Source organism: Engystomops pustulosus, chromosome 2, assembly GCF_040894005.1.
Source record: "Engystomops pustulosus chromosome 2, aEngPut4.maternal, whole genome shotgun sequence".
Lineage (NCBI taxonomy): Eukaryota > Metazoa > Chordata > Amphibia > Anura > Leptodactylidae > Engystomops > Engystomops pustulosus.
The window spans coordinates 104,113,472-104,126,014 of record NC_092412.1 but is presented as its reverse complement, the minus strand read 5'-3'; the positions used below and the strand labels follow the sequence as shown (position 1 = coordinate 104,126,014).

Below are 12,543 nucleotides of genomic sequence, written 5' to 3'. Positions count from 1 at the left end.
GTAAGGCAACACTCAGTTCACATTTTCTGTATGGTTTTAGCATATATACCAAGAAATGTCCTGCCCTATATACTGAATGTATACATAGATATATACTCTTAAACAGAGGTATGTTTTCCCTCCTTCTGCAAAGTAAAATGTGCATCCTATAGCAGAGGATGGAAAGGTGCAGCAAGGTATGTCTTCCCATTCAGCTTCCTGCTGCTCAGCGGAGGTCATAACAGCCTACAGGGAACGGATGCAATAGTATTGCATCCATCTCTGTCCTCTATGGAGGGTCCATATGTAGACAGTTACATCACTGAAAGACTGAAACACCCTAAACATTGGTTCACTTCTTTCACCACCTTCAGCTGGATGGTTGGAACAGGAAGACGTATGTCAATGTATGAGAATACAGCGGAATAGCTACTTACCTTCGGTTCTGAAGACTGAAAACTGGATGTAAATGAGACTGCTGGCACCAGTGGAAAATATGTGTATTTGGGTAAGCAAATGGCTTAGTGATAGAAAACAGAGGGTTGTCATTAATGGCACGTTCTCAAACTGGGTTAATGTTACTGTCAGGATTCGGGATGAGTGGATCCTCTGGACCACTGCGGGAGGTGGTACAAGCTGATACCTGGGACCGGAGTCTAATAGGCACCTGGTCTTCACCAGAGCCCGCCGCAAAGTGAGATGGTCTTGCTGCGGCACGGTACCACCACGTCGTTCCACAGCCCCTTTAAATCTCCTTTAAAAGCCGGCGCGTGCACGCTCTAGGGGTCGGGAACGCACACGGACAACTGAAGAGGACGAAGCAGGAGCCGGGTCCAGTGAGTTGCGCGTGCGGCGTGCTGGTGGGGAGAGTGGGGCATGGATCCACCCATGACAGTTACCAGGGTAGTGCCATAGGAGTTAGTATTGGGTCCCCTTCTTTTTAATATTTTTAAAAATGACCTTGTAGAGCGTTTACACAGTCAAGTTTCAATATTTGCAGATGAAACTAAGCTCTGTAAACTGTATACAGTTTTGGGCACCAGTGTATAAAAAGGACATATTAGAACTGGAATGGGTACAGAGGAAAGCAACCAAGATTATTAAGGGAATGGGGCGACTAGAATACAATGACAGATTATTAAACTTGGGGTTATTCAGTTTAAAAAAAGATAGTTGAGGGAAGACCTTATTACAAATTACAAATACCTGAACAGTACAGTACAAGGATCTGCAACACCCTCGCCGATGCAAGGCAGAGGGGTTGTTGCGAATACGTCCCACCATGTAGCTTGCAGCCTGTGAAGTGACAGCAGGTCACTACATAACACAGGGGAACACTGCAGCGGTAGAGTCTGCCTGGTGAGGCAGGAGTTAAGTATTTTATGTGATGTAATATGTGTCATCCAATCACATGTGTTACACCTTGTTTCTGTGAGCTGAGATGCTATTGGAGGAGTAGCCACCACCTGACCAGTGGGAGTAACAAAACCCCTGGTCAGGAAACTTCTAGAAGTCAGTTCTCTCTCAGAAGAGAGTTGAGTTCAGTCAGACCAAGGAGTCTGAACAGGTCAGATTAGAGACTCAGAGGAGTCAGTGCAGCCAGCACACCAGACCAAAGCAAGAGAGCTCAGCTCCCTGCCTGAAGAGTGCAGTGAGTTAGTCAGTGAGAGAAAAGGGATATCATCCTACCTTTAAGGGTGATATCTGAAGCAACCCAGGAGGAGCTGAAGCATCCTACTAGGACACAGCTACCTCCCAGCCTGCCATTGCATCCAGGCTGGTGATCTACTCCTGTGGCTCCCTCCAACTGCATCTCCAGCATTCTACCATTTGTCAAGGCACGTTGCTACTGTTACTGTCGGTTCCAATAAAGAACTGTAAGTTATTTTTGTTCAACGTCTGCCTCCGTCTGGTCCCTGCTACTACGGCTGTTACCATCACAGGCACCCTATCCACCACACAGAGACTCATACTCCAGACACCAAAGGGTGGCCCCAGGGAGAACCGCTATAGCAGCCTCTCACTCATCATTTCTTGCCAACACCACCCTGCTGGAGACCTACAAGGCTGTAGGACAGCCCTCCGGTTCCCCATACCGTGACACTAGCGCGCCTAGGCCGCAACCGCCAGTCACTCAGGCATTCCGGGCCCCGGCTTTCTCCAGGCCCCAAGAAAAGGCTAGGCTCCCCCGGTGGGAGATGTTGCAGATCTCTCCAAATGCCTTTTTTATACCTAGGCCTGTGACCAGGGCAAGGGGACGCCCTCTACGCCTAGAGGAGAGGCGTTCTACCATCTCCATAGACAAAGGTTCTTTACTGTAAGAGCAGTGAGACTAAGGAACTTAGGAGGTTGTTAGGGCGGATTCCTTGTACATGTTCAGGAGGTTGGATGCCTTTCTGGAGAGCAAAAATATCACGGGTTATGGGAAAAAAATATTTGTTTAATTCTTAAAGGTTGGACTTAATGGACTTGCACCTTTTTCCAGCCTTATATACCTTCATACTATATTGCTTATTGCAATATACACTCACCGGCCACTTTATTAGGTACACCATGCTAGTAGCGAGTTGGACCCCCTTTTGCCTTCAGAACTGCCTCAATTCTTCGTGGCATAGATTCAACAAGGTGCTGGAAGATCCTCACAGATTTTGGTCCATATTGACATGATGGCATCACACAGTTGCCGCAGATTTGTCGGCTGCACATCAATGATGCGAATCTCCCGTTCCACCACATCCCAAAGATGCTCTATTGGATTGAGATCTGGTGACTGTGGAGGCCATTTGAGTCCAGTGACCTCATTGTCATGTTCAAGAAACCAGTCTGAGATGATTCCAGCTTTATGACATGGCGCATTATCCTGCTGAAAGTAGCCATCAGATGTTGGGTACATTGTGGTCATAAAGGGATGGACATGGTCAGCAACAATACTCAGGTAGGCTGTGGCGTTGCAACGATGCTCAATTGGTACCAAGGGGCCCAAAGAGTGCCAAGAAAATATTCCCCACACCATGACACCCCCACCACCAGCCTGAACCGTTGATACAAGGCAGGATGAATCCATGCTTTCATGTTGTTGACGCCAAATTCTGACCCTACCATCCGAATGTCGCAGCAGAAATCGAGACTCATCAGACCAGGCAATGTTTTTTCAATCTTCTACTGTCCAATTTCGATGAGCTTGTGAAAATTGTAGCCTGCTTCCTGTTCTTAGCTGAAAGGAGTGGCACCCGGTGTGGTCTTCTGCTGCTGTAGCCCATCTGCCTCAGAGTTGCTCTTATGCCTACCTTGGTTGTAATGGGTGGCGACTTGAGTCACTGTTGCCTTTCTATCAGCTCGAACCAGTCTGCCCATTCTCCTCTGACCTCTGGCATCAACAAGGAATTTCCGCCCACAGAACTGCCGCTCACTGGATGTTTTTTCTTTTTCGGTCCATTCTCTGTAAACCCTAGAGACGGTTGTGCGTGAAAATCCCAGTAGATCAGCAGTTTCTGAAATACTCAGACCAGCCCTTCTGGCACCAACAACCATGCCACGTTCAAAGGCACTCAAATCACCTTTCTTCCCCATACTGATGCTCGGTTTGAACTGCAGGAGATTGTCTTGACCATGTCTACATGCCTAAATGCACTGAGTTGCCGCCATGTGATTGGCTGATTAGAAATTAAGTGTTAACGAGCAGTTGGACTGGTGTACCTAATAAAGTGGCCGGTGAGTGTATAATATATGAAATAACCACTATGTACATCCTATGTATCTCTGATTGCATCCTAGCTGCAGCAAAATCTTTTAACACTCAAACACAGTGAGTATGAAACCAAAAGGCTGACTACATTACACTAACCATAAATGTGTCTGAGAAATCTATACAACCAATCAATGATCACATACTCTATGCTGCAGCTGCCAGCACTAAATAGACACAGTGCCAACATACAGAAAAAGCTTCAGGTTACAAAACATCAGGTCATATATGAGCTACAAAGTGCTGTAGTGTTGCCTTTTGGTGCCCAACCTTTTACTGTGTTTTATGGGTTAGGCCCCAATCACATGACTATATAAAACCTGCCATATATACGGCCAGAATACGGCCCAGTGCATTCCAATGGGCTATATGGCCATCAATGTACATGGCCATATTGTCCACCGTACCATACTGTAAGTGAGTCGTATAATAATAAAGAGCATGTATATTTTCCACCGTATTTCTGTTCCATAAGGCCCATAGAGGCAAATGGGAACGTATGAAATATGGGATAATTATGTGCTGCATACAGCTGTGCACCATATGCTGCCGTATATACGTGCTGTATCCAGAACCAGTGGGAGGTGCATTTTGTAAGCCAGCCAGTAGTCAGCAATCCATAATTTGCCAGCCCACTGTATTTCATACAGATACGGTGCAATACGTTGCCATACCGGTACAATAAGGGCAGAATACAGTTATGTATACAGATCAGAAAAGACCATTTGGTCGTGTGCATGAGGCCTAAATAAAAGAGTTGAATCAATAAGTATCTTGCAGCATACTAAGCACACACTGCACAAATGAGCTGGCAGAGCTAAGCTCCATAAAAAGTTTTAGCATTATCTTTGTGACAAAAGTAATTTTACATAGTTGTAAATAAGTTCTTTAGAAAAATCAGTCACTGAATGAATCGTTCTTGAAATTGGCGAACTCGCCCGGGTTTTGACTTGAGGCCAAAAGACTAAATGGATCCTGGAATCATAGTCAGTAGAGGTTGTGGAAATTAGAAAACATGGCTGAGTACATTTTTAAGTGGTTCTTTTATGTATCCAAGAACTATGTTCATGAAATTTGGTAAGCAGTTTCTACAAATAAGTCTAGACATACAGTATTTTAATACTGTTTAATATGTTGCATTAAATAAATCTTAGAAAAGTTACTGGCAAGTATATCAATGTATTTCCTTGGTTTAAACAGTACAATAAGGAAAATGCCTTGCCAAGTACAGCACTCAACTATGTCTGGCTGTTCCAATAGAGATTAATGGAGCAGCAATATACCAGCCCTGACACTCTATTCAAACAAGAAAGAAACTGAGTTTTGGAGATCATTGGGGGTTCCAGCAAATGAGCCTTCTACCAACCTACCATTTGAATACGTAAAAATGTAACTACAACTACAAACCCTTTTAAATAATGCAGGTAACACTCCAAATATAAGTCCAACCCAAATTTCAATATACAGCCATGTACATAAGGGATCAATTCAATAAATATGATGCTATATTTGTAATACAAGCAACGTCAAAACTAAAATCTCAATAACAATAGTTCTGTTTTGATCTTAGCTGAAATTCAAAAATTGTCATGGCTTTTGTCATGGCACATCAGGTTGCAGAGTCATTTATTTTGTCAATATTGTTTGGCGATCTGCTTTTAATACAATAGAATTTGTTTTATTGTGTTATATATTATAATAAAAACTGTGTATAAAGGGGATACATTAGGAAGGCAGGGGGAGCAAAATATAAGATATATTATAGATTGTGTACACAGTGAATACAGACTCTCCTCATTGCTAAGAGAAAGACAGTTTTAAGCAAAATTCTTTAATAAAGTATAGTAACATCTATCAAACAGCCCCGCGAAAAAAATAATGAAATCAGAATCATTAGTACAATTATAAAAGTTGATCTTAGAAGAAAGGAGGCCATGGATAACAAATATAAGAAGATTACCACAGTCACACTGCCTGGATATAAGCTTGCGGATGTCCATACTCCCCCCATAGACTGGCAATGGCTGCATGGAGCGATACGGTGCCGCACGTACCACTCCATACAGAGGGAAAAGATAGGACATGTCCTATTTTTCCCCTTTTTTGGGGACGGGTGCTGTGAATCGCTATGAAGAAGGGAGGGGTAACCCTGGTGTTCCTGGATCATTATGTTTGAATTTTATATACATAATATAGGTATTATAACTAAAGGTAAAATCTTAAACTAGCTGTACATATTTGCAAGTAGCCTACAAGCATCACTTTCCCAATCTGCCTTAAGACCTTAGAGATCAACTGGAGCCAGAATTTTAGCTAACAGACAGCATGTGTATTGGTCAAACCTGCTCATTATGACTAGACTATTAAGCTATCTAATGTATATTGGGCATCCTGAGTTAGCTATAGAAAATGTGTGGGCAACGTTCAGAAAGGAGTCTGGGAAAATATGCAGTTTTCCAGGATGGGATAAGGAAAACCATGCCTCTTTTAGCTACAGTATAAGGCAGCTCAATTGAAAGGAGTCTGGGAGCAGCTTGCCATCCCTTTCACTTCATAATCCATGCAAAATTAGCTGAGTTGACCATCATGTTCAATAGGGGTTTGAGGAGAAAGCTGTCAGCCAAAGGAGCCTATAGTATAAAGGTATATGTCATGGATGTCCCTGCGATCCATGCCTCAGATCGCAGGCACACCTGTGACCCTCTCCACGGAGTTGCCCCGTCCCCTGGCCCGCACTCACCCCTAGGCCGCACGCGCGCTGGCACTCATAAATTTAAAGGGCCAGACCACCGCTGATTGGCGCTGGTCACTTCCAGATTTCCCTTCCCTAAAAGCCGGCTGCTCCCATCAACGCCCGCCGTATCTTTTAGCTATTGTGATAAGAGAAAGCTACCTTGTTCCTTGCTCCTTGTTCCCTGTCTCTGCATTGATCTCCTGTTTGAACGCCGGACCTGACCTCTAACCTCTGCATCTCTGCTGCCTCCCCTGACTGCTTGCGCCTGACTCTGAGACTGCCCGCTGAATCTGTACCTCAACCTTGGCTGCCACTGCAGGCTAGTCGCACCTGTGGAACAACCTGGTGGTACCACGCCGCAGCAAGGCCATCCCGCTTTGTGGTAGGCTTAGATTCCGGTCCCAGGTGTCGGCTACTACCACCTCCCATGGAATCATAATGGCGAATCTGTTAAAGGGGTGTGTTCATTTCAGCAATTAAATGTTTTACATTTATCCAATAACGTTTTGTCACCGTTTTCTAGATCCCTGCTTGCTGTAATTCTAGAGGAAGCTTCTAAGTTTAATACTAGTAGATAGAAATCTGTCCCTTATCATGTGATGTCACACTGGTGCACGACTTATTGATATCAGATCTATGTGTTATAATGACTTGTGCACCTGTGTGACATCACATGACCATGTGCAGATTTCTATCCACTGGAAGTAAGCATAAAAGCTTTCAATAGAATGACAGAAAGCAGGGATCTAGAAAACCGTGAGGAATTGATACAGAAAGTAGAATGGAAGATTGTATAATTGACAAACAATAACATTAATTTGTTGAAATGGGAACACCCCCATTAAGCTAAAATTGCTACACACACATTTGGCAAATGTATTTAGTTGATTGCTTTCTGGCTTTGTGTTTTTTTATGCTAATATTTTGTGGTTTCACATTTGAATTAATTGACAGACTTTATAAAAGAAAACCACACAGATCACTTATAGAAGGATTAATGAGTGCAGCAAGTGATCTTGCTCTGCATAAGTTCCAAATCTAACACATCAGCAATGAAACCATCAACCCCCCTCTCTAACAATGAACTGCAATCCAGCACTCCATGAGACAAGATTAATGAGAGTGGGTTTGTATGCATTCTAGTCCTGTGGTTCATTGATTTTTAAATCTATGTCTATGTGTCCCCCTTTGCTCAGACAGCCTTTCAGCCAAGGCTCCAACAGACTCTGCTAAGCATCAAATGTGAAATTCAAAGAGTAGAAACAGAGAAATGCTTGCCATAGAATCCCTACTGACTATTTAGGTCAGAAAGTGTGAAGCAGAAATGCTCAGGCTTGAGTAAATGTTAAAGTGGACGAAAGACTATTTAAAACTCACATTCAGTAATTAAAGAAATACATTTTCAGGAACAAAGCGTTCAATGCATTTTGTAAATACAAAGTATCGCTCAGCAATAAATGGTAGAACATTAAATATCAAACGATTATTACCTGCCTATTGCCACCGCTACTAATTAGAGGGGTTCTCCAGGAACTAACAGTTTTTTTTCACCCTATTGTTTGCATAATAATATTAGCTTAATTATAGACAAATCGGATGATTTTAAAAATCCACTTTCTTTGCCTGTACAGGCAGTCCCTGGGATACCTACAAGATAGGTAATGTAGGTTTGTTCTTAAGTTGAATTTGTACGCAAGTTGGAACTGTATATTTTGTAATTGTAACTACAGACAAAATTTTTTTGGTCTTTGTGTCAATTGGATTTTAAAAATGTTGGGTTGTCATAAAAATCAGGATTAACAATAAAGGTTAAGGGCAGACACCTTTCATAAATGTTACAGCTGATCATTGTAGCCTGGGACTAAAGTACAGTGAATTATCAACATCCAGTGGGTCGTCTGTAAGCCAGGTGTCTTAAGTAGGGGACCACCTGTATCTTTTATTGTTACCTTTTATCCTGCGTGATGCAGCTGTGTTCAGGAAAGATGGGGGTATTACACTTCCTTGGGACCTCAAATCCCAGCATGCATTACTGTTTCCCAGAAGCTGCTGCTCGTCTCCACACTGATCAGCTATGAGCGCCCCCGCAGAACACAATGACCCAGTTTTATTAAAGCCCCTGCACCAGTTTTATGTCTGACTTTGCACATTCTTTTTAGTGCAAACTGCTTGCACGTGTATTTATAAAGTGTCCACAACACATTTATAATGCACTGTAAGGGGCGTTCCGGAGCACAGTTGGACTGTGCACCAGATTTATTGTTTGACAGAATTGTGACACACGCCCCCTGTTAAAGGTGCACAAAAAAAAACATGGTTCACTCTGTCAGAGCAGTGCAGGGAGAGCCAAAATGAATAATGTGAAATATATTTCATGAATCTGGCACCCTCTCGACACTACCAGGGCAAACTGCCCTGGGCCACTGTATTTTTTGTGCATGAATGACAAAAAGAAAAAAAGAACTACTTGTCATAACTTTGGAGATTCAGCTAACAACATGAGCGTCGGCAGTAATATAAATGAGTGTTATGACTTGATTACAGCTATTATTTGATTGATGCTGCCAATTAACAATTTGTGTTTCTTAGTACAATATAGTTTATTTTGGCTTATGTTAACGGCTGGAGAACCCCTTTACAGGTGACTATCCAAAACCTAAAAGTTCTGCCTTCTGACCTTCCAAACCTTAAACACTACCCTCACATCTACCAGTGGATGGGAAACACACATGTATCTCCATTTACATTTCCTTTCCTCTCCCATATGTATCATAAATTGATATATGTGCAGAAAAGCAGGAAGCACTCCAGTATCCAAATCCAATTAAAGGTGAAGTCTATTCAAGCATGGCGACAATTGGCAAAGGTGTATCACGCACCGAAACATTCCCATGCTTGAATAAACTTCACCTTTAAATGGATATGGACACTGGAGTGCTGTTTGCTTTTCAGTGCATAGATACTCAAGGCCTTGCCAGGAACTAAGTACCCCTTGATTTTTACAAACTTTTTCACACAACATTGCCTTGGACTTATGATTTAGTCCTTCACTTTCGCCAGTTAAATACTTCACTTTCGCCAGTTAAATACTTCACTTTCGCCAGTTAAATACTTCTATTGTTTCTAGGATGAAGGAGTTCTCATGGTACGGCAACGCACCTGGTGGTGGATGACTTATTTTGCTCCTTTGCTACAGTAGGTTGTCTTGTAATGGGTGCTGTTCACTGCAATGGCGTCAAATTCCCTAACATATTTTATTTGGCAGACTTCTTCTAGCGGACACTTTAACAATCTGATACAGACAGCACTGACTTAATATTGTCTCTCTGTATAAGGATATATCCACTGAAGATAGTGAAAATAACCATGACTGACACTGTCCAGTCAAACTGTAGGGACATGCCTCTTGAAGGGAACAATCATACCCAGATATCCCTTTACTCACATGTATCTAGAATTAAATGGTACCAATAACAAAGATGTGCTTTTTACAGAAAATACAATTATTTCCTAAAACAGAAGCATCACTAGACCTTGCAGGTCCACTTTAAGGCATACACTAACCATGGTTGGGAGAGTACAGCCCTGAATAATTGTAAATGCAGCTCTGGAAATATATAATAGAACAAGCAGCAGCTCAGGATTGGAACAATGTAAATATATTTTTAAGGCTGAATATTGAAGACAGATACTAAGCTGAACATGTCCTTATTACTGAAAATGACTGAGATAAGCTGCGGATTTTAGAGGGGTTGCCCAGATAACACTCTGCCCATTTTGTACTACTGTATTCAGCATCTTTTCCAAGAACAGGCAACTTCCACAGAAAAGTCTGATAAATGTTATCACTTGCTCTTTCTGATGACATTTTCTATCTGCAATGCAGTGGTCCTTTCAGCTGACCATAAATATGGCTATTTGACTACATGTCAAACCAGGTGTTTCCAGTTAACAATAAATATAAGGACCATCCATAAAAGGGTGAGAAAAGAGACACACACCATGAGTAAACACAAGATTTAGACTACAAATACTTTATTGAACACTAGAAACAAACACTACAGGGGTTAAAATAATTAAAAGGTTTGATACAAGCAAATGATACAATGTGGCCAGCATGTGAGGCTACATCTCACCAGACAACCTACCCATTAGAAATTATGAGGGGTGGATAGTAACAGTACAATGCAGTTCAACACATGCAAATATTCCTAAATAATCCTGCTAAAGGGAAATGCGAAGGGATGCCATGTTGCACTCTTTCCACCATTTTCCGACTCAGCATACATTTCACATAACCTCAACAACTTGAACATGAGTGAGATAACACTCAAAGAGATATGCAAGTAACAAAGAAATACTTTATTAAGAATATACAAAATAAATAAATATACAATAAAGGCAATCACAGGACAGACAACAATGAATTAAAGGGGTTGTCCGAGTTTTGTAAAAAAAAATATATGTGGCCGGGAGCGGGCTGCCTAAAACAATAAAGCTGTACTTACCTTCCGGTGCCCTCGGTATCCATGGCCGCCGGAGCAGCGCTGCATTCAGCTTCCGGCCGGACCCGACAACCTTCCAGCCCCCAAACACAATGCTGTGTATAGGGACGGATAGGCGTACCATGCCACGGCAGGCCGGAAGCTGAATGCAGCGCTGCTCCGGCGGCCATGTTTGTTTACATGAATATATATCTAATACCTGATTGCGGCTGCTCTGCCTGCCCACGACAATCGGGTTATTACTACTTCTGTGTATTTCACATAACCTGCCTAGTGATTCTTTTCTTAGTTTCACTAGTGCTTAAAAGTTTGGGTGGAGTTTCTATTCAAACAAAGAGAAGTAGAAAACACAAAGACTAAGAGCTTGCTGGCGACACCTAGGGGAAGTTATTCAGGGGAGAGCCTGGGCGTTTTCCTAGTCTGAAGACTTGTGTGAAGATGCCAAATATTATTAGATTTCCTGAATCAAGACACCCAATAGTATTGCCCGCTTGTGTACTTGTACACCCTATGCAAAGTGCCTTATGATTTTCTATATATGGGTCTCTGTGACAAATAATAAAGTCTTGAGTTAATCTTCAGTAAGGACACCGCGTCTTTTCTGTGTTACTCACTCCATTACAGCGCTGGAAACAAAGACTCATATAATCTGGAAATCACCTTATAACGCTGACGGGGACTGTTAAAGCCTTGTGTATCCAAAGACCCTTATGGTCATCTTTAACCCCTTAATGACCGGGAATCTACGTCGGTCATTAAGGGTACTTCTTCTGACGCGACGCCAGAAGAAGATTTGGGGACATCGGGTCAGTGTAGTGCCGGTGTCGGGCTGTGATATTACAGCCCAGACCCGGCACTAACACCCGGGATCTGAAAAACTCCGATCCCGGGTGTTTAACCCCTTACACGCCACGGTCAGGTATAACCGCGGCGTGCAAGTGTGTCCCACGTGGATCGGACCCTCCAGGTGTGCTTACCGGGGGATCCGATCCCTCCTGCCGCTGCCCCCGAGTCCAGCAAGTGACTCGAGGCTTCCGGCTCCTCTTCTTGCCAGGTTCTGCCTTCCTGGCAGGACCCGGCTGTATGTAACTGAGCAACAATAAATCTAAATCAATATTGAACCCGCTCGGTGAACGACAAAAAAAAAACTACGAAAAACTTCCCGTAATATACAATTTTTCATCAAACACCATCACAAAAAATGTTCTAAAAAGTGATCAAAAAAAGCTCCGTTCCCTAATATGATACGACTGAATAGAACAACTCTTTTCGCAAAAAATAAGCTCTCAACCAGATCTGACAACAAAAAAATACAAAAGTTATGGCTCTGAAAAGTTGTCAATAGTAAAAACAATGCGATTTCCTCCAGTATTGGTTTTGCTCAGTAAAATTGAGCAAAGATAAGAAAAAGAATAGAAATGAGGTATCGCCGTAATCGTAGTGAACCAGAGACTAAAGATAAAATATTATTTTTATGTTACGGTGAGCGGGGAAAAAAAGTACTAAAAATCCAAAATAAAAATTGATGATTTTGTTTGTGTCACCCTTGAAATAGTTAATAAAATCTCATGAATAAGCTA

General features: G+C 42.4%; 1 protein-coding gene across 1 annotated transcript in view; it reads right to left on the bottom strand.

The window, feature by feature from the left end:
* Positions 1-12,543, bottom strand: part of ST6GAL2 (ST6 beta-galactoside alpha-2,6-sialyltransferase 2) — a 98,505-nt gene that overhangs the window by 62,691 nt on the left and 23,271 nt on the right. The window lies entirely within an intron of this gene.